Raw genomic sequence first — 22,627 nt, 5'->3', positions numbered from 1 at the left:
ACGGTTTTTTGGTGCTACTTTCTGACTACTGCAAACAAATTTTTTTAACTTCCACTTTACTGTTACTTTCTTTGTGACAAGCCTCCTATGCCTCCTATGTAATCTTTCAAATATCTTCCTATGTAAATATGTACAAATGTATGTACGTAATGAGATACTGGAAAAAAATGCTGCAAAATATCAAAATCACAAATAAACATAAATAAATGTAAATACTTGTAGAATTGTAGTAGAAACTTTAGTAAATTGATTGTAGTATATGGGTGTTCACAGAGCGGTGTAAATTTTCAGCCGCAAAATGCAATGGATGTTTTTTTTGTTGCTAATCACTCTAATTGCTAAGCCAGAATATAAGTGAAAAAACTGAACGCTATATGTATGCAACACATGCAATCAAAATTTATGTAAATGTTAAACCAGTTGACATATTTTGTGAATACCCTCAACTTTGTTGGCACATATTTAGAGCATATGACTACTAAAACATGCATAAACAGTAATATAAAGAGAATAAACTTATATTGCTTGTATATATAGGCACATAAATTTGTAAATAACGTTGTAAAATTTTGTAAATTTTGTGAAGTAATGGTTTCGAAAACTGATCAACTAAACTTTGTACTCTAATTTAGACTAAAATTATTCTTATCGAAATTAAGACAAAAAATTTGCATATTGTATAAGAGTAAACAATTTAGCAAATAGGTACTTACTTTTGGTGTGTGTTTTCTAAACTTTGAAATCGACTTGTGTAGAATAAACGCAATTGAAATGGGCCTCTATACTAAAATATTTTCTTTTTTTTTATGTTTTAATAATTTCAAAAATAACACAGTGCTACAAAAAAAAATAAAATAAAGCAGAAATACCTGGGATGTTATGTATATTTTATCTGTATATTTTATGTTATGTAGTGGCCCATTTGATATAAAAACACTGTTGTGCAACTATATCAAAGAAAAGATCTGGATCAATCATAAATTTCCCGAATAATTCTCAAGCCGCTGCGAATAATTTTGTGGAGAGGAACCCACGGCTGACTGTAAAGACGAATCCAGAGCATTTTTTTCGATAGCCAGTGGCAATTCAGGCACCTTCCAGTTCCCAAGTTATGTGTCAACCGCTGAAATACTGTGAGCGAAGGCCGCCCTCTGATAATTTTTAAACTACATTAAAAATGTAAAAATGTAAGAATAATGGCGTTTACAGTTTTGCTAAATGTTTGGCCGAGCCTCTCTTCCAATTTGCGGTATGCGTCCTGTTGTTATAACACAAATGGAGAAAGCTAAAGCTCGTCGGCGATTTCAAGCATCCGTTGATGGTTACCCCAGCAACCGAGGCAATCGGAGATCGTCGTGTCACACGTACTTGTTGTCGGCTCGCGTTGATGGAAAATCAAAAATTTTTGATTTTCCGTCAACGCGACCGCTTGACAAGCGGTCTGTTTGATAGTGGCGCAAAGCGTTGACAAGCATTAGTGTGTTAGTTTGTTGTGATATGTAAAATGAGCAAGTTCGCGGAAGATAAAGATTTTACGTTGCGGTTTATTGAAACTTATAATGGTGTTGACGCTTTATGCTTGAGTGTCGCCGGGCAAGCTTCAAGCACCCGACATTTAACCCGACACTCACACATGTACTCGTTGCTGGGGTAACCATCAACGGATGCTTGAAATCGCCGACGAGCTTTAAACTTTACGCCGTCTCCGAACGGCAAATGGTATTTATGAGAAGCTTTTTTAAGGTAGGAACCCCCGGAGGCTTTCTATTGCCCGCCGGGGGACGATCGCTGCAGCGCGCTGCTAGAAAAAGCTTAGGGTATAGCCGGGCTACCTATGACCCACCTGAAACCAATTTTAGGCATGAGCAAAAAAAAACCTATTTAAGAGAATATATTTGCACTGGATAATGGTAGCCGGGAGTGTACACCGAAAATATCAGCATAACTTGCAGCAGCAGGTTCTGCCCATCCTCGGAGGAGACATTTGAACACTTTCTCTGAAAGTATTCGGACCTTGCAGTTGCACAGCTAAATACACGTGACCAAACATTAATGCATAATATTTCGGATTATCGCCTCTCTCTGAATGGTTTAAACCGCCATTAATCAGTAGATGTGCTCAAGCTTATGGCTTCAAAATCATAGTGACAAAAGATTCTAGCCAAAAACTAAAAAGAGCAATTCTTATAAAATTAATTTGCGTCTTGGCATTAGTGGATACTTTTTTCAGTCTTTAATTACTCAGCCATCTTTTGGCAAGTTTTCGTTTTCAAGGCTTAGATTAAAATGGTTTTCTATCCCAAAACGTTTTTTTTTTTTGCGTAAAGCATGAAAGCTTTATAGGTCGAAAGCTTGATTTTCTTCTTTCGCAAGCTTGTATTGTGAAAGCTACTTCCGTGCAAGTGAAAGCTCTCAAAAAATGTTTACTTCTAACGAAATTTAGAATTTGCTCGCTCTACAAAGTGAGTGACTTAATTCGGTTAGTCAAAATCAAAGCCAATAGTTGCAAGTTTTTTTTAGCATACCAACGAATTTTCCTTTAATTTAAGTAAATTTATTTGTCATTTTGAATTACTTTGTTGTCTCTCGTAAAGCACAAACTTGCCCAATGTACAACGAATGTTTAATGGTGCTATGAGTTTCTCGAAAAACATGCAAATACTTACATATGTGTGTGTGTGTGTGTGTGTGTGTATGTGAGTTACTAAATTTCTTGTTTATGACTTAATCGGATTTATTTAGGCAAAGCTTTCATAGAAACGTTATTGAATTTTCGTAAATGTAAAAAAGAAAAAACAAAAAAACTAGTTCAGCGATGCACATATTTATATACAAACGGTTTCCAAAGATACATAAAATTGTGTGAAATAAAACTAACAATAGAAAATGCATACATACATATACTAAATAGATATGTACATAAATGTTTACTAAATCACTACGGAACAATAAGCATTGAAATATTTTGCCGTTTTTGAAAGGTGGTCAACACGATAAATCTGAGCCCCCTTATCGTCTTGTTTTCACCATAAAAAAAAACCGCCAATCACTAAATGTCACCCACAAAGCAATAAACAAAATGGATTTCTTGATTTTGTAGTTGCTGCACTTTGTATCTAGTGGTACTGGTACAAGCATAAAAACAAATCAAACACTACAAAATTGACAAATACTAAATGACAGCAAAAAGAAAGGAAAAACACAAAAACCAAAAACCAAAAAATAAAGAGCCAACATAAAACTAAATTTGTGGTGGATATTGTATCTATTTTAATAACAAAAACGCATACAAAAATGAACAAAAGTAAAACCAAAAAAAAATTAAAAATAAACATTTAGCTGTTGCAACAGATTGCAAATAAACGGTTTACAATGTAAGTCAAGTATTAAGCAAACAAATGAAATCAAAATTCTAAATGTTACAAATTTTTTTTGTAAGTAGATAACACTATGCAACAAATGTTAAAAAATGAAAAATAGAAAATGTCTTCTAATAAAATGAAAACATCAAATAACTTTAACATCAGAAAATAGTTTCTATTAGTTAAAAAAATAGTTAAATTCCAAAAAAAAAAAAAAATAATCTTTAGGCGTAGGTATAAGCACTTCTTCCTTGACTTCTTTCAAGTAATAAATAAATATAGTAAATTTAATTATAGTTACAGTCTACAAAAGCGCAAATATGTGAATTGTTAAAAGCGGAGTATTTATACCAAAGAGAATTGAACTACATACAACAAAAAAGTCTCTGCGAAAATGTTTTGCGCCAGCAAATCTAGTGCATCAATCAGTAGTTAAAGTAAAAATTAAATAACAATACAATTAACTAGAAATATTTAGGTTATATATGTATGTATGATGCTGAATTAGACGGCAGCAAGCGACGAGATGATTATACGCTCTCTAAATTTGTACATTAAGCGTAAGCTAAAATGAAGCCACCAAAGAATTGATTTTTTTAGATTTATGCCTTAGACAACTAAGGTGACTAGGAGTAAGTAAATACTGTGAATTTATATAAAATGAACTATTAGCATTTTCGCCAGGACAACTAAGTAAAGTTGTAAATAAAACCTTAACGACTTAGGAATGAATAAGTAGATGAGTTGGAAAACACCGCGCCTTGAGTGGCAAACAACAAAAATCCTAAAAACAACTATAAATAAATATAAAAGTTTAACGTTAAGATGAAAATACATAAGTATTTACTTAAACACGTACATACATACATATGAACGCCAAACACAATGAGAATGGAAGCTTTTGTGTCAGCGGAAAAATTTTTACTTAATCAGATACAGTCAATACAACATATGTATGTATGTAGCGGAACTAGAGTCAACACCATGCAAAAAATGCGACTTGTCCACCATTACTCGGAAGGAAATACTCCGATCCCAAACGGGTGTCAACATTGAACCATTAGCTGAAATTTGAAGTATTCGGGGAACATTTTCATTTGGTTATCGCGAAGANCATATGTATGTATGTAGCGGAACTAGAGTCAACACCATACCAAAAAAAATGCGACTTGTCCACCATTACTCGGAAGGAAATACTCCGATCCCAAACGGGTGTCAACATTGAACTATTAGCTGAAATTTGAAGTATTCGGGGAACATTTTCATTTGGTTATCGCGAAGAGTCCTCAAATGTACACTGAGCCAAAAGCACAATGGTTTTTCAAACCAAGTTATGGTTTGATTTTTTCAAGGTTAACAAGCCGATTGTAAGAAATGTGCAGTTCGAATGCCGTCAGCGCGATGCATAATTTTTATTTTTTGTTTTTTTTTTTGTTTATTGCTAAAAAGCCTCTGTGAAGTGCAGTGTTTAAAAAAACNGAAGAGTCCTCAAATGTACACTGAGCCAAAAGCACAATGGTTTTTCAAACCAAGTTATGGTTTGATTTTTTCAAGGTTTTTGTTTATTGCTAAAAAGCCTCTGTGAAGTGCAGTGTTTAAAAAAACGATTTTGCTCTTTCTCTTAGCAACTTTGATATTGAATTCGGCGTCTAGAGAATTCTTGAGGCAATTTTGGCTTCGGACATCGTCGACGGAAATTTTATGCGATATTTCGTAAACTTGACATGCATTCTTCCGTTACGGAAGTTAAGTGCTACATTGAATATGGCGAAAATTTACTCTTTTAGCTCTACTTATTAAATTTATCTCCAATCTCCAGGGGCCAACCAAATGGCTTACTTTAAAAGCTTAAGTGGCCAGCTGTAAAATGACTCCATTTATTGCAAATAAAATAAAATATTCAAGTGATTTTTTTTTTTATTTAATTGAAAACTTACAGCAGGGAAAAAATCATTTTTCACTTTAATTGCTAGTGTTGAATTAAATGGAATTGTAAATGGTCGAAATAGAATTTCATTTTCAGCTAAAAAAAAAAAAAGCGGAAATGCACATACACAAACAATAATCAAATAGGTTCTATAAATAAACAGCAAGAATGAAGAAAGTTACATGTATACACAAGCGTTGAAAAAAACTAATACACAATCAAAAAAGTTTAAACAATACGAGAAAATACCTACATGTGTAGATAAGGAAGAAAAGCGAGCGAAATCATGCACATAAACATAAATGTAGTAAGTGAAAAATATCATTGTTCATAAGCAAACAAAAAAAAAAAAAAAACAAACACAAAAACCATTGAATCACATAAATAAATATGTAAAGAACTTAAATAAATTGTGTAAGTAAGTTAAGTAAATCAGTTTCTTAATCACGTTGTGTTTCAAGCGTAAGCCGCGGCGTTTACCTACAAAAAATTTATAAAATCCCAAAAATTGCAACAAAAATGTATATATTATAAGTATTTTCTTTTGAAAATTGAGCGCAGTCTTAAGTAACTAAGCGTGTCCACATGCCATGGACAATAAATATGTTATAACATTAAGCTATAGGATATCAAAAAAAAAACAAAATATATACTATGCGCATATGTATTTGTATTCCAACTATGAGTACATAAATAATAATTTTCTAAAAGTACGAATTACTAAAACAAATATCGCATATGAAATCTTAAAAATATTTAATTAAATTAAACAATATATATGTACATATATTTTAGGTATAGGTACTTAAATGGTAGGTAAATCAAGTATTGATGTATGTATGTGTGTGTTTAAACGTAGTAAAATTTTAAATTCAACGCACATATGTACATACAAGTAAATTGTTGGAAAAGAAAACAAAAACATACAAAAAAAAAAAAAAAAAACTAAGACAAAATATGTTATAAAAATTTATTCTCACTAATAACTAAAACTTTAAATATACCTACATACATATAATTAATAAAAAATGAAAACACATAAATTGAAAATAAATTGAAATCTATACATGTTAAAATACGCATAACTAGCGTTTCATTGTGTATGGTAAGTTATTTGCAGAGAATGGCAGTCAACTCACCCAGACTGATTTTGAACATTTCTGAGGCCATTCCTTGGTAAGTAAAATCCCATGAGCCAGAATCAAATAAACAACAATGTGTATGACGAATAAATACGCTGCGGCTCTATCCAATAGAGAATATATTTCGTAATGAATTTTGGAAAAAATTTCCATCTTCCAATTTGGTTTGGAGACAAACCTGCTTTGGCGTAGTGCCACCGGTTTATTTCCAAACCATACACCCACTCTTTTGGAAACAACGACATCTACAAACGAAATATATTTAGTCTCCAAATCAAACGAAAACGAATGCCTGTAAATGGCGTAAGAAACCCACTTGGATTAATTAAAAAGCTAGAGGAGAGTGGTTCTAAATAAATCTATTTTTGTGTTTTAGTAGTACAGATACGTTTTTTAACAATGGTTCACTTATTTGATGGTAAATTCAAAAAGAAATAAAGCTTACAGGTCCTTGGTACTTCCAATATGTGCGGTTCCTTGCTGCGGTTGCCCACTTTTGGCTGGCCGCCCATCCCTACTTTCAATATTTAGGTCCAGAACCCGCCCATCGCGATGCTTTTCAGATTTGTACCGCAAGTCACTAAATAAAATATAAAAGGCCTTCAAACTAATTTTAAATAATATACTGGTATATCTTTTTCTCGAATATTCTACCATCGTCATACTGAAACATCAGAAACATCTTCTGGTTATTCTCTTTTGCTTTTCGTCCGTTTTTAACCCCAAAAAAAAGTGCTTATATCATGTAACATTTTCAATGAAGATTTTCTGAATTCTTACGAGTTGGGTGTTTTATCGGGAATTTCGGAAAACAGTTTTTCCCCTTTACTACTAAGATACCAAACTTCGGACAGAAATTAATCAGACCGAAACAGCTGGTATTCTATCAACTCTGCTTGGTTTACGGCGCGTCGTGGCTCGTCTTTATACCGTGAGCGACATTTGCTGAGGATTTTCAGATGCATACCTTCCTTCCTCAAAGTTTGACATACCTTTACTAGCAGACACAAAATATATCTTTTCTAAAGAAAAATGCTGTCCTTTTTCCGAAAATCATACAATTTGTTCTAGATCGCGTTGAGTTCTTAAGATAACTGTGACTGAGAGTTAATTCATAGCCAATACAAATGCTTTCGTGCGGAGAGAGAGGTTCCTCACGAAGCATTTGGCGAAGCGTAAAAAAATATAGATAATACTTATCGATAGTTGAGAATGGCTAACATTTTTCCTACTTCAAACCTTTTCCGTAATTGAAAAATTAAAAAAAATAATAATAACTACTACTTTTCCCGCTTCTAAAGCAACTAAACTTGTTCTAAGTTTCATAAATGTTATACCAAGAATTTTCTGTCGGGGTTTCCTTTAAATTCTCTTAACATAAAGATGGTAAACTGGGTCACGTTTTGAGTTTAAACCTCCACAACGTTTACCTTTTTGATGGATTTATCTGAATGTCTATCACCTAAATAGTTTGTAAAATAATTTTACCTAATATACAACAATAAAAGAAGGAGTGAGGTCTTTAATTTGAAAAATGTTATCCTTTTTTCGTCTAGCATCCTTTTTAGAAATAATTTTCATTACGTCAAAAACTTTTTTGTTTTGCATTTACATAAATACCTACACTTTAATTCGAATCAACTAGTAGTTGGAGATATATGTATGTTATATACGGCAATTTTTTTAAAAGGCATTGTATTTAATTTCAAACCGCTGGCAACCATTCAACTGTTTTCAAGGTCAGGTCAGTGGGTGATCTACATACCTATGTACATACATACATATGTATGTGTCCAACAGTCGCGAATTGTCGTCGGCAAGTAAACGATAACCGAAACTACATTTGCGCAATAAAAGTGAAAGTTAAAACAATAAAAGCGACTATTAAAAAGATAAAGTAATAAGATTTTAAAAACTGCGGTATTCATTAAACAACAATACTAATGCATATACATCTACATATATACATATATGCCTTGCAAATACACTCAAATGGTAAAAAGGACAAGTAAGTATGTAGCGAGAGTTTTCGACACAACACAATTCGAGTGTTAAGGCCTGTATGCAGCTCTCAAGAAAAGCAAAAACTCCATATAAAATGACGTACAAGAAATGGCTAAGAAATTTTCTTGAGTCAAATTTCCTTAAGGCAGTACGCAGTTCTTAAGAAATTTACTACGCTTTCTACTACGGTTTTCTAAAGTTTGCAACAGAAATATATATGCCCGTTCCATTATTTCTTGAGGAAAGAGTGAGGCAGCAGGCTGTGCGGTATCAAAAATGTCAAAATTCCTTGGACACACACGCGAAATAATGGCAATTTTTTCTTGACCGTTTTCTTGAGAGTTTGCCAAAGCATATCAGCTGAATAATTTAACAGTAGACATGCGTACGAACATACAAACATACGTACACACATACATAAAACCATAGAAATGTACATATGTACATATGTAAATGTGAAAGCGAGCTTACGAACAGATACAGAAGCTGTTTCGTAGTAATTATCGATTTTTCCCCAATTAGATACCGCATAAATGAACGAAACAAGGGTTGCCATACGAATGTAAAAATTAACTAAAAATATTAAAGTACTTCAATCGTCCTACAAAATATAAATTTTTTATTCGCACCTGTCCAGCCTCTCCTAGTTGCTCTAGTGCTTCTTTCCAGTCAGTTGATCTAGCACACATATGTATGTTTGTATGTAGGTTGCGAAAGTATTAACTAAATAATCAGATTTTCTATTTTAAATTTCACAAACTTAAAAGCTTCGTTGCATTTTGTTTAATTGAACTGTAGTTCAAATTTTATCTACTCACACAGTTACATATATTTGTGGTTATGAATTATGTACGCTTACTTTTAATTTAATTGCGGTTGTCATTCTTCATATATATAATTTCTATTTCCATTCATTCTTGAATATAATTCTCTTGACGGTGGTCTTATATGTATGTGTATGAGTGCAAGTGATCACATTTTATATTTGTTGCATACTTTCAGGATGTCTCTCTGTAAAATTTTCTCTCATGACACAAAAAATTATATTCGTTCTTTTGGTTTTTTTTTTCCTGCCGAAAAAAAGATAGATTTTTCCGGAATCGGAGAGCAAGGGATGATCAGGGATCCAAACTTGTCGAATTTATAATAAGCTTTTACGCCAACTCCGGACGGCGATTATATATTGTTATTGGAAGCGGTTTCTCGTGGCAGAAATACACTCGGACGTTTGCCATTTTCTACCGAGGAGCGACGCCTATTAGAAAAAACGTTAGGTTTTTTTTTCATTTTTTGATGTTAGGCTTGAACTCAAGTCTTGCAGAGATTTAGAGGGGTCCGAAGATCGAACTCATTTCTTGCTGACTCTAGTGAGGACTCGCTACTCGTTTCCATAAGATCATCTGCACAAATTATTTCATTTCGCAAGAACTTCATTACTGATGCCAATGCTAACAGCTCTTTGAAATGAATTTTTGTGAACCTCAGGTCGAGTAAACTTGATGCAGCTGGCAAAAAAAGAATGTTCGATGCATGGATTTTAGACAACTACTACAGAACTCTTGAAAATATTTTTGCGATTATTTTATAATAAATCGACTAATGATCGATTAATGGAACACAAAACTACGATACAATTAAATCGTAAAATGGGCAAAAATAATCAATTAATTTAGTCATATGACTAATCGTTGCCATCCCTAATAATGAGTAACAGCTCTCAGAACAATTGAGTTTCGTACATCTTTTTATGCATTGTTGTCAACAAACTTACATGGGTACAAACAAATATATACATACATACATACATATACAATGAGTAAGTTCAGTCATTCGTGCCAATTATAAAAATAAATCAATTTGTTAATCAAATAGTTTTTGTATCATAACGACGATATTAGCGAATTTGAATTTTTTGCTTACTAATAATGTATGTATGTCATGCAGAATCAATTCAATTTAAAATTGTACACTCAGCTGACCATTGTAAAAAATATTTCCTCGAATTCACTCCTACTCATAACTTTAACCGAAGTAAACAATTGCAAACAATATTTTAAATATGAAGTTTTTCTGGTTTTTGAAGAGTACTTTCTTCATTATTCACGTCAAATGGAGATCGACGGATTCTGTCCTACAGCATTTGGTTGGTAAGATCGAATTGGCCTTCGAATCAAAGGAGATTGCGCTATGTGGGTTCTTGCATAACGAAAGCGTTTTTGAAAATACTGCCTTAGGATGCATTTTGAAGACATTTGTCCAAAGATGAGTAGAACCCTCTACTGTGGAGTAGATAGGACCGCAGTTGGTGAGCGCGGTATTACAACGCCTACGGCTACGGAGAGGTGATGTTTCTCTTTCATTTTGGGCTCTCGTCATTGAAAACCTCTTAACCAGACTACTGTACTGGGGTCATTATGCCGTTTATTATTCCGACAAGCAGGTAATTATGGTTTCTCTCTCAGATGCAAAGGGTGTTCCTGGGCCGTTTAGAAGACAGTATAAGAGGCATATTGGGTTCAATTACATGTAGATATTATGTAATTGACATAACTTGGGCCCGCGGAAGTTATGAATTTCCGACATAGTTTCCAAGTAAATCAGAGAAAACTTAAATGACATAGCTTTCACAAAAATTGTATCACCAGGGAGGGGGAGGCCATCCAGTGAGCGGGCGAAGCGATCAAATCGCTATTACTATTGGCAGTAATTTCTCCACATAACATAGGACTTATGTCACAGTTCCGTAGAAGTTAGTATGTGTGTGGAAGTTATGTCGACACCACCACGATGTTTTCGTTGAAGAACTAGGGTTTCAGAGCCGATTCCAAGTTAAATTTGTTTTAGCGTGAAATTCTTCGTCGAAATCCCCGACCCAGAGGTGTAGACAAATGGATGCACTGCTTTAATCAAGAAAGGGAAACAGAATTTCTATTGTAATGAGCCGATGATCCACAGTCAATCACATGAGGTGCCTTGAATCAGGATTTGTGCCATATTAGTTATATTTTCGCACAATCATGAGATCACGTATTCAATAGGATGATGCCCTCTTAGCTCATCAAAGAGTCGTTTGACATTCTTCAACTCTTGGCAGGGAAAAATACGGTAAAACTGTCACTGGGGTATCGAAGAAAACGAGGTCGTCGACGAACCGATGAGGCAGGGCGCATCGTATGCCTTTCTGAGGCCCGAACCATTTTGCCAACTTGGTCTTCTTCAAAACAATTAGCCAGTGCGTGCGTTAACTCTGAACGTGGTGAGTACTGAGAGATGGTAGAGGTCTAAGACAACCCATTCTCTTTGGCTACCCTTTAGCTAGAAATTACATCAATTTTTTCAATGAAGCCACTCATCAGGTTATCCAACTGCTCTCAGATACACCAAATTGGCTTGATTGCCGAGACGCAATGTGGCATTTTTAATAAAGAAAAGTAGGCGACGGGGCATATGCTGTGTCAATCACACAATGTTGCCCCCACCAAAGCTACGTAGTATAGAAATTTCCTCTACCAAAATACCATTACAATTTATTAAGGAAGCTGATCTAGGACTAACCTAAATTTTGTATCCCACAACTGAATTCGGTTGAATTTTTGCTTAAAAATTACTTGTCTTTCCTTCGTTTTTTCTTTGGTTCCTGATACCTTGAAATTTATTGCTTCAAACAACAAAACAATCTGCCTTCGAACTCAACTTAACGGCAAGTGGCAAAAATATGTACATACGTATGTAGGTACACACATTAACATATCGTGGCTTGCCTACGATTCCTATAACTTGCTGCCCTACTCTGCGTTAGTTCATCCTGTGGGTACAACTAATTATGAACATTTTGCATTAAATTTACCAAACTTAGTGGCAACAAACATTGTGGAGCGCGAGTGTTTTCGAAACTTCAACTCACACGCACACACACATGCGAAAATATTCTCTCGAACTTCCGCTTTTCTATGATTGTTGTAAATTTGTTGCTCTTCGCTTTTAGTAAGTTTACCGCTAGTTTCTTCTTTGTTGTACATGTATGGTTTTGTTGCCGTTTCCCAATCGCAACTTCTGTTTGGCTGATCTGATAAAGTTTGTACGAATTCGCAACAAGCAGCATGCGGTTATAGTTTCTAATGTAGGAGAGATTTTCAACAGTGCTGGGGAAAGTTATGTGCATAAAAGCGTATGATTGTATAGAAATCGAAAATGTAAATACATAAGTTTGGAAAGCAACGAAAATTTTTAATTATTATACGAGATGCATTGCACCATAGCGTATTATATAAGTAAAGCAATAAAAAAGCCAAAGTATGGCTCACTTCCAAAACGTCCACGTTCCAAGATGACCACCAAAATTTTTCGGAAAAATATTAAGATTTAAGCGAGCTGGACCGATTTAAAAATATAGTTTTTTATGAATAAAAATAGTTTCTTAACGAATGATTTTTGAAAAAATCCCTTTAAATGACAAAACGGTTTAAGCTTAAAAAATATACATAAAAATATTTAAAAAAAAATTTGAACGGAATCGAATAATGAGATTTTGGATACTGTTTTTTATTAACTTATTCTTTCGATTTAGCTTAGTGGGCTTACGGGAATGCTTCAGGATTTAAACGGTTGTCTCAACTTATATATTATTAAAATATTGGTCTATATACATACGTTCAAAACCAGTGAACTGTTTGTATTTGGGCGATGTTCCAATCCTATGACTTAAAGGGCAATCTCAGTTAAACGAACTTTAATGTCGACACTTTCGGTCCTAGCCTTATTGTATGTCATTAACCTTGAAAGTTTAATAAATATTTGAGAGCATTTCTAGCTTTCAGAGCGCTGCGGTGCGTTCCCTGGTCCGGGAAAAAACTAAATAAGTATAAGTGGTTTTTTACCTGCGGTCGACCCTCTACAACTTGAGCAAACACTTAGCAAAGTGTAATCCCCAAAATAGTATTATTATTAATCGATTCCCTTGTATAAATAACGTATGTTTTTTCGGGTTTCTATTTATTCCTCAGCGGTTTCTGTCTATCTGCGCCGACCTTTTCACACAAAGTGTGTTCTTTGGCCTGTATCTCACTTAGTCAAGCGGAATCCTTATAGGTCTCTATGAGTGTGTAGCAGTACGATTCCCAAAGATGCAGTGTAATAGACTTTTTCTTTTTGAATTAAACTTTATAAGTCATGAGTGCAGTTTAAGATGCTTGGCTTCAAATGAAGTTGGTTTTTAAGCCACGAAAAATTTCTATAGGGTGTCCCGAACAATATCAAAAATTCCGTATGCATATAGCGACAACCTTAATCTGCAAATTTACATACATACATATGTATCTACATGCAACCAAATCTATATATTTGCATAAATACCAGTCATCGGTAGTGAAATATGTATTCGCTTTCAAAAGTTACAAGCGTTGATAATGGTGAATGTACTGTCAAATGAAAACCAACTGCTGTTTGACTAAACCGCGACAACTATTGCCACTTTTGCCCAACAAACCGCTCCTGAGCAACACAGAAGCAAACATAAACCCTAAACACCAACAAAACAAAAAACAAAAGCAAAAATCAGAACACTTTCACAACCCAAATCGTTGGCCACCACCATTGTTGGTGCCACTATCAACACTGTTAAGTTCAGCTCAAAAGCATACCCCGCACGCTCTCTCTTTCACCTCTTCCCCGGCATAGGGCGCATTGTTGCAAAATGTTTCACAATATTTTTGCATTTAATGCAAAACTTTTGCCACTTTGCTGTGGAAATTGTTGCCGGAAGTGAGCAACACAGAGATATATTTAAAAAAAAAAAACGAAAAAGAATAAACCCAACTAAAATGTATTTATTACATTGTAGGTGTGTATGTAAGTAGGTATAACGGAACTGTATGAATGAATGAATGAAACTACATTTTCCATATATGTATGTATCTACATACTTATCTACATTAGTTACTGCGCTTATGGTAAGTAGTTAGTTGCATATTAAGCTGTATTTTGTTTGGTAGAGTTGTTGTCGTTGTTGCAGTTGTTTGTGTTTTTTTTTTTGTGCTCTGCTCAAAATTGTGTAATTGCGGTAATCGCTTGGCATAAGGCGTACGCACTCGAAACACACGCTCACGCTGCATACGCGGCGCTGTTTAAATGAGATGATTTACCTTTTTTGCGGTAATTAAATCGCAATTACGCCACCACTTTTTCAAATTATATGCACAAAAGTAAAAACAATTCGCCCCAAGTAGCGCACCAAAGCGTCTAAGAGGTGAGAGGTTATTATCACAACTACATATGTACATGCAAGGATGGCGCTGCACCATGCACCTGAATCTGTGCGTGTGTACCTGGGTTAAATACGCGTGCGACGTCAACACTTTGGCTCACAGCTACAACCCGCCCGCACTGCATACTGATAGTTACTACATTTACAGAAATGTTAATTGGCGAATGTATGTATGTATGTATGTACGTTTGCAGCTGAAACGGAGGCAAGCAGCTGGAGCACCCTTTCGCTCGGCGCCAAAATAGTGTTGCTGTTGTTGTGGCGGCTGCAGTTCCTTGAAGAGTTGAATGTTTTATTAAGTGGTACTGCAACGTTTCCCCCATTACATATATGTATGTATGTGTGTGTACATGTGTAAGTGCCACTATACACATACAAACCAACAATGTTCAAAGGTACCCAGCAAAAACTGCTCTTACATACAGTGTTGCCACAGACACATTTCTTTTCCTACCAAAATCAACCAAAACTTACCAAAGTTTTTCATATTTTTTTCAATGTCAAGTTTATTAAAAAATGTAGATAACTTAACATTTTGTAAAACTAAAACACAGCAAGTACAATAAATACAAATTAACTGCGTTAACAATTCATTTTACTGTACAGACGTAAGCGACCTAAGAAGATCTATTGTGCTAAACCCTAATTGAAATCACTCCGACTTAAGGCTATTGAAAAATCAAAGCAATTTGAACGGTGCCAAATTTTAGATGGAAAAACAATCGTTCTCCAAGGAGTACCAATCACGATTCCTATTTCCTGGGCAGGCACATAAAATTCACTGGAGTTGCCTCCACCAGCCCACAAAACCTACATTCCGCCTCTACAGAAAGCCCCCATTTGATTCAAATGCCACCTTAGCTTGCAGTGTACTGTCGAAGTAGCCAGTAAGAGTTCTAAGCTTAAGGAGTCTGTCGGAGTTCCTCCTGGGAGGAGTTATGCATATATTTGCCTGTTTTATTATCTTTGCCTTCCGCCAGTGGGCAGCAATCTGAGATTCTTCCCAGCTCTTAAGTAGTTCGGCAGTGTATCCTTTAGATGTCCACACTTTGCGAGACAGTCAGCCCTTTCGTTAGGCTATTGTGGGCTCTCACGTGGTTCAAGAGTCCACATTTGTGTAAGCAAGGTTGCTAAAATGTTTGTAGATAAATATTTTCTATTTTTCGCAAAAAACTATTACTCATTGTCACGAAACCTACCAAAATCCATTCTTGCCTACCAACCTACCAAATGGAAAAAAAACCTACCAGTTTGGGTAGGAAAAGCCCATGTGTGGCAACACTGCTTACAAGTAATAAGTAAAATCGTCGAGAAATTGATACCAACCGCTTACTTTTTAGATTACGGAACGCATTTGATGGATTCCAAACGGCGGCGTAAGTGTCGTATTGTTGTATGTCGTAAATTTTAAAAGCTTAAATAAATGTTTAGGGAACTTGAAACCAGAACCACTTATTTTTTTAACACTGCGAAAATGCATAATCTGACTTTGATGGTACTTTGCGAATCCCCATTTAATATATTTTAAGGCGTTTGAAGTTTACGACATACAACAATACGACACTTATGACACCGTTGTGGATACCGCCCTATCTGGACTGAAAATATATTGATGATGTGCCGATATAGGGCGTTTTTGAACCGACTTCTGAGGTTGGGCATCCTTCAACCAAGTTCTGAGAAAGGGAGTTTATCAATAAAATTCTGAAATAGGGCATTCTTGAGAGGTTTTCTGAGATAGGCCATTTTCGAATTGGCTGCCGAGATAAGTCAATCCCACTTAGGTGTCGATATACTCCAAAAATGAATACATATTTTCTTCTAGTGGCCTACTGGTAATCGATGCATCTATGAAATTTTTACAAAGCATACAAGAAGAAGTAGCGGTAATTTCTACGTACTTATGTAACTCTATAGTACACAATGTAGCCAGAACTTCATATTTGTATAGAAAAGTACAAACCCAGCAAACATTCGGAGTCAACAAATTAGTCAATTTTATTTTTTAACCCCGTTATATCTTTACAGAAGACTATAAGGATTAATCATAAAAATAATAAATTTTATATTTTTTATTTTTTTTATATTAATACCTCTATGTAACTATCGTCACCTGAAATACAAAACGATGTAATAAATATCGTTGCCGAAATGCAAAAAGTCGTAACTGATAACAAATTCAAAATTTACTTTTTGATTGATATGATGGATTTCATCGAATTACCACTCCCCACATCGTTTTATGGAAAAATAAATATATATATTAGTCACGACTTTTTCCATTTCAGGTGACGATGTTTGTTACGACTTTGGGAAACTTTCCTTTACGTTATGTGCGTGGTGGGCGGAGCGGGAGGGGGCACGGCTCCTTTTATATCCCAGTTTAGAGAGGTTATGAGTCGCCGTTTACTGAAATGCAACTCCCGACTGCCTTACAACAAAACATGTAAACAACTTTAAAAGCCTGTTAATTAAAAAAAAATGCATTTATGTGTATAAAAATGGTTCAGTTAATTAAATTTTTAACTATTAAACAGTATCTGGTAGTAAATACTTATGGCGAAGATAAATCTAAAACTACATATTTGCAATGAATTCACTTTGAAACTAAACAGCTGTGCACCGTATTTGAAAAGTTAATTTTACGAGTATTTATGGTTGATTTTATTGAAAATGTACTTAAAGCAAGCAAAGTCTTAATTTTTCATACCGAACGTTTACATTTCATTGCAATAACTACATATCATTAGTATAGTATGGAAAGCGCGTTTCTCAAATCGTCGCTGAAATGCAAAAACCCGATAACTAACTAAAATTTTTGTATAGCACAAAACAATATGGGGACTTATGTATAATTTGATGAAATGGATCGTAATTAATCAAACTGTGAATTTCGGATTTTTAGTTAGATACGGCTTTTTGTATTTCAGCGAAATTGTGAGTTACGCCCTTTCCATTCTATACTAACGATATATACTTAGTAGGACGTAAGGCTTGATCGGTGACAGCAGCTTTTTCAGCCTTGCAGTAACTGACTGCTTTCAGTGACTTCCACTTTTCCACAGAATTTAGTTTTTCAAAAATTGATAAATTTATTTTAAATGCATAAGTATGCACTCGGAGGATAAATTTTACTTAATTTGGTTATGAAAATATTTCAGTTGACTTTTATGAATATAATACTTTCGTGTTTTTATTTTAAGTAATGCATATTTAATATTTTATGGCAGATGAATTTTATCGAAAGAAAGAAAAGAAATATTTTAAAAGAACTTCCAGTTATTAAAGGGGATTTTTTCCTATTTGATTTGATGTTTTTTTCGCATTCTTTTCTGAAGTGACCAATATACCATTTATAAAATACACCATTTTATAATGTACTCTACCATATCTTGTAGTTATTTTCGAGATACCCTACCTTCGGATAGAAAACAAAAACATGCATTTACTTCAAAAAAGTGTTCGTACTGAAAAAAATACGAATATGGGAATGACGAACTTGAACAAATAAAAGCCCACCGAGCGACCTCTGTCTATGCCTAGCACCCTTAATACAGTGCTCGCCTAGTATAAGAACTACTGCACAACCGACCTCTAGGTCTAACCTTTTCTCTAGGATCTAGCAACGGTAGTCGTCATAGGCGAAAGCAATAAAGTAGCACTACAAGTGAAATGAGACACTCCCGGTCTACACTCTTCACGTACAGACGCTGACTAGTCACAGAGCAGAAAAAAGTTAGTTGCCTGTCAAAATAGTAGTACCGTAGAGCTGTAAAAAGCTAGATCGATAAAAGCTCGTCTAAGAGCACAATGCGAATGTAAACAAGAAAACCACAATTCAGTATTGGTTAGGCATTCTAGCGAATACAGACAAAAACTTAATTCTAGCTTCGGCAAGTTCCCCCTTAAAGTCAACAAAATCGATACTGAAATGTTGGTTAGCTTAGCGGAAGCTGTAGGAGCTGAAGAGCGACCATGAGGTAGGCGTTTTCGATTTACATTTATGGAAAGGGAATAATTTTGTCGAAGAAGTATATGCTTTCATTTTGGTTTTTGGTGTTTCCGATAGGGTAGGAGTATGATGCATTGTTTAACGAACTTGTGTCATCCCATATCAAATTTAGTTTGTAGACAAACCGGTTTCGGAGTTGTGCTATCTACAGTATAGAGAATATGGAGATATTACAGTAATTTTTAGCAAAAAAGAAACCGACTTCAATTCTAATATAAAGTTATATATATATATAAAAGTGCTAGATAATTTTGAAGAGAGCTAGGAGCTAAAGCCCAATTTTCGGAGCTAAATAGAAAAATAAGGAGCTAAATCTAGTTCCAAAAGCACCAGTATGGCAACAGTGATTCTATCATTCTTGGTTCGAACAAGTCAGTCTACTACAGTGGTACCTTTTCGCAGGAAACGGGCAACGATTTTGCTCAAAAAACCACATATTCTGACGAAGCGCATTTTCATCTCGGTGGCTTTGTTAACAAGCAAAATTTCCGCATCTGTGGATCGGAAAACTCGCACTAGCTCGCCGAGAAACCAATACATCCCCATATAGTGGCAGTGTTGTGTGGATTTTGGAGAGGTGGCATCATTAGCCCATGTTTCTTGTTGGTAAACAGTTAGCGCTACAGAGGCATTATAAACGATTTTTTGGGGCCGGAAATTAAAAACATGGACTTGAACGATTTTTGGTTTGCACCGGAATGGCGCGCCATGCCACAAAATAAGTTGTGAAGTTCCTACTGGTCATATACAATCAGTCGGGTCTTAGCACCGCCGACTCAGCAATGGCATCGCGCTTCACCAAGAAAGAAGGTGGTCAAGTGCAAGAACGCTCGGCGAAAAAAAAGAAGCGAGAGACAGCAAAAAACAAGAAAACCATGCTACCGACGAAAACTGATTGAGATGAGAGCTTTGGCGTCCGATGAGCACAGCGAATGATGATCATCAACAGCGCATGAGAGTGACAAACCCAGAGAGGAAGGGCAAATAACAGCATAAATATTTTATATACATACATACATGCATACTTACTTAGATGTAACGCAATAAAAGTGCCAACAAAAGTCCACAAGTAAACAGGTAAGCGATCAGGCTACAAAGTAGATGAGCAAATATAAAAAAAATATGCAGACACATTTGTATAAGTGGTATGTATGTACATTGGGGTGGTCCAAAATTTGTTTCCTTCAGGAGACACGTATTTTTTTATTTTTAAGTCGATTATTATTTACCCGTGCCGCCGGGGCTTTGAAGTTTTCAATGCGCATATTTTTTTTCGTAAAATTGCTACAAAATCGTTAAAAATAAATATTTTTTTATCGAGTAAGACTATTGCCCTACAGAAGTCTTCAAAAAAAGCACTATAATGTGTGCTTTAATAACCGATAATACTATCTGTTATACACAAAAATTTGTTATTTTATGTTTTCATAAGCACATCTTGTATTTAATTCTTTTTTGCATTTTGTTCGATGTTTTCTGTAGGTTTGTGGTAAACAATTTTGAAAAATAGGGTTTCCAGATATTTTAAAGTTTAAAATTATTTAAAGGTCAATAAAATGTTTAAGTTCCTTCATGAAAGCTAAAAGCGTTATGAAGATATTTAATAATATTTTTGAACGGTGCTGCCACCTTTAAAAAAATCGAACAATGATTATTAAAAGTTTAAGCTTATCTAATACAACAATCTGTTAACTTAGATGATGTAATTACGTAAGTTAAGTGAAGGGATGCAATACGCATTTCTGCACATTTGGTAATTTGACATGGTAGCGACGATACATCTCACTCATTTAATTTTTTTAGATAGGTTTCAACTCTATCAAGAAATATGCAGGGGTTAAAGCTTTATTTCAACACCTTTTGTTTGAAACTCATATTTTACTTAACTGCATGATTTAAGAATTGTTTATTACTGATAAATGGCAACCATATCCAAAAATATATGTGAACTTAAGTATGTTTTTTTTTAAACTTTTGCTGGGAGTGCATTATATAAGATTAAATTTTTAATAACCGTTGTTGTACTTTTTAGAAAGGTGACAACCCTGTACAAAAATATTTTTAAATCTCTTCAAATGCTTTTAGTTTTTATTGAACCTTTAACTAATTTTAAATTTTCAAATATATGGCAACCCTATTTTTCACAATTTTTTTTCACATACCCACAGAAATCATCGCGTAGAATGACAAAAAAAATTAATAAACATTGAGATGTTCGTGCGTGATATGGCTATGAAAACATAAAATAACTAATTTTTGTATATAACAGATACGATTATCGGTTATTAAAAAATTAAAAAGTTAATTAAGCATCATAGTGTTATTTGTTAAAACTTCTGAAGGGATTATTCGATTAAAAAATATTTATTTTTAACGACTTTATAAGAATTCTACAAAAAAAAATGCATTTTCCCCATATAAAATACGTGGAAAACCTAAAAAGTCCCGGCGGCATGGTTAAATATTAATCGATTTCAAAAAAATAAAAAATACGTGTCTACTTATTTTTGATATTCTTCAGATCTGGGGGTGCGAGCAGCATAAATTTAAAAAGCTGATTTTCCTATGTATTTTTGGACCACCCTAATGTACCTACTCACATACATTTGCACATTTGACGAATAGCACATGCATAACCTGCCCAATGATGAGGCGAACCTTCTCGTAGCGCAGACACCCATAACGCTCGCTTCATATGTAGCCGAATGAGGAATGCAAAGATGAACTGGCCAACAAATTGGGCTGTGGGAGCGCCGCAAGAAGCTATGCACATAAGGAACAATAACAACAACAAGCATGCAGTCAAGCCATCAGCAGCCAAGTACCGATGAAAGCTATAAGCTCTCCGCTGCGATGAGACCGCAGCCAAAGCGATCGTCGTCAATGTAGTCAAATGCGAACCTTCGACGCTGCCGCAAGTTGACTGTTCCACTGTTTGTCTGTTTGCTTGTTTAGTGCTAGTTATAGCCAGTGGCTATTGTTCATTCACTAAGTGCGAGCCAAATCTCGGCCCATCGTTTGAAACGCAATGTTGAGCGGTTAGTTTGTGAAACGCTGCGCGGAATGCTACAATCGTAACGCCCCGCGCTTTGTATATACAAGATTTACTAGAAATAACTGAAGTATTTATGTGTGGAAACAATTAAATTGGAAAATGTGTTTTAAAAGTGGATAACTAATGAAAGTGTTAAATAAAATTGGTAGATTTTAAAAAAATAAATAAATTAATGCAACACTAAAAGCTGTCTTGTTTCAAAATGAAACCTTTCGATTGAAGACTTTTTGAAACCCTTTTTGTTTTCCTTTTGCTTTCTGTAACTTAATTTATGAAACTTTGCATTTGGAGAGCTTGTCACCTAACCGATAAAATCTTCATGACCTGATAACTGTCAAACGAATTCAAAATAAATGGAATAAGTAAATGAAAATAACAATAACACTATAAAACCTACACTTTCTTACTAATTCTTATTTGTCATTTATTTAATACGCTGACATGTAGCCCGATCCAGTAAACTATTATTGCGACCTCCAATTTAACAAGAAACCTTGTGAAGAATTATTAAGTAATATCTACAATAGAAAAAAAACGAAATTTTTCTATCACAATTATTTTTTATTTTTTTGCTAATTTCTAACTAAGTTCTAAACATACTAAAATGCACCACGGTATTTTCTTAATGATAAAAATTTATATCACACCGGAAGTTAAATAAATGAAAAAATCTCAATTAAATTTTTTGACCGAACCGACCGTTCGGTTTTGATCTAACATTTGGCCGGCTACTTTAAAATTAAGTAAATCCATTTTTTCAAAAAGTACGCCTGCCTTTTTAAGGGTACATAAAAGACAAAATACATAGAAACGTATTTGCCTCTTATGTATGTATGTATAAACAAAAAAAAAAAACAAATTTT

At 34.5% G+C, this 22,627-nt stretch overlaps 1 long non-coding RNA gene across 1 annotated transcript; it reads left to right on the top strand.

Annotated features, from left to right (window-relative positions):
* The first annotated feature begins 541 nt into the window (after positions 1 to 541).
* Positions 542 to 19,041, top strand: LOC108363960 (uncharacterized). The gene is made up of 4 exons (XR_001847678.1): positions 542 to 558; positions 4,057 to 4,060; positions 11,863 to 11,866; positions 18,967 to 19,041. It is a non-coding gene; the product is annotated as an uncharacterized LOC108363960 (long non-coding RNA).
* Positions 19,042 to 22,627: the final 3,586 nt, after the last annotated feature.

The sequence above is a fragment of the Rhagoletis zephyria genome, unplaced genomic scaffold (assembly GCF_001687245.7).
Source record: "Rhagoletis zephyria isolate East Lansing unplaced genomic scaffold, Rhagoletis_zephyria_1.1 Rzeph_scaffold_01419, whole genome shotgun sequence".
Classification (NCBI taxonomy): domain Eukaryota; kingdom Metazoa; phylum Arthropoda; class Insecta; order Diptera; family Tephritidae; genus Rhagoletis; species Rhagoletis zephyria.
The sequence above is the reverse complement of the archived record's forward strand: the minus strand, read 5'-3'. Positions and strand labels throughout refer to the sequence as shown.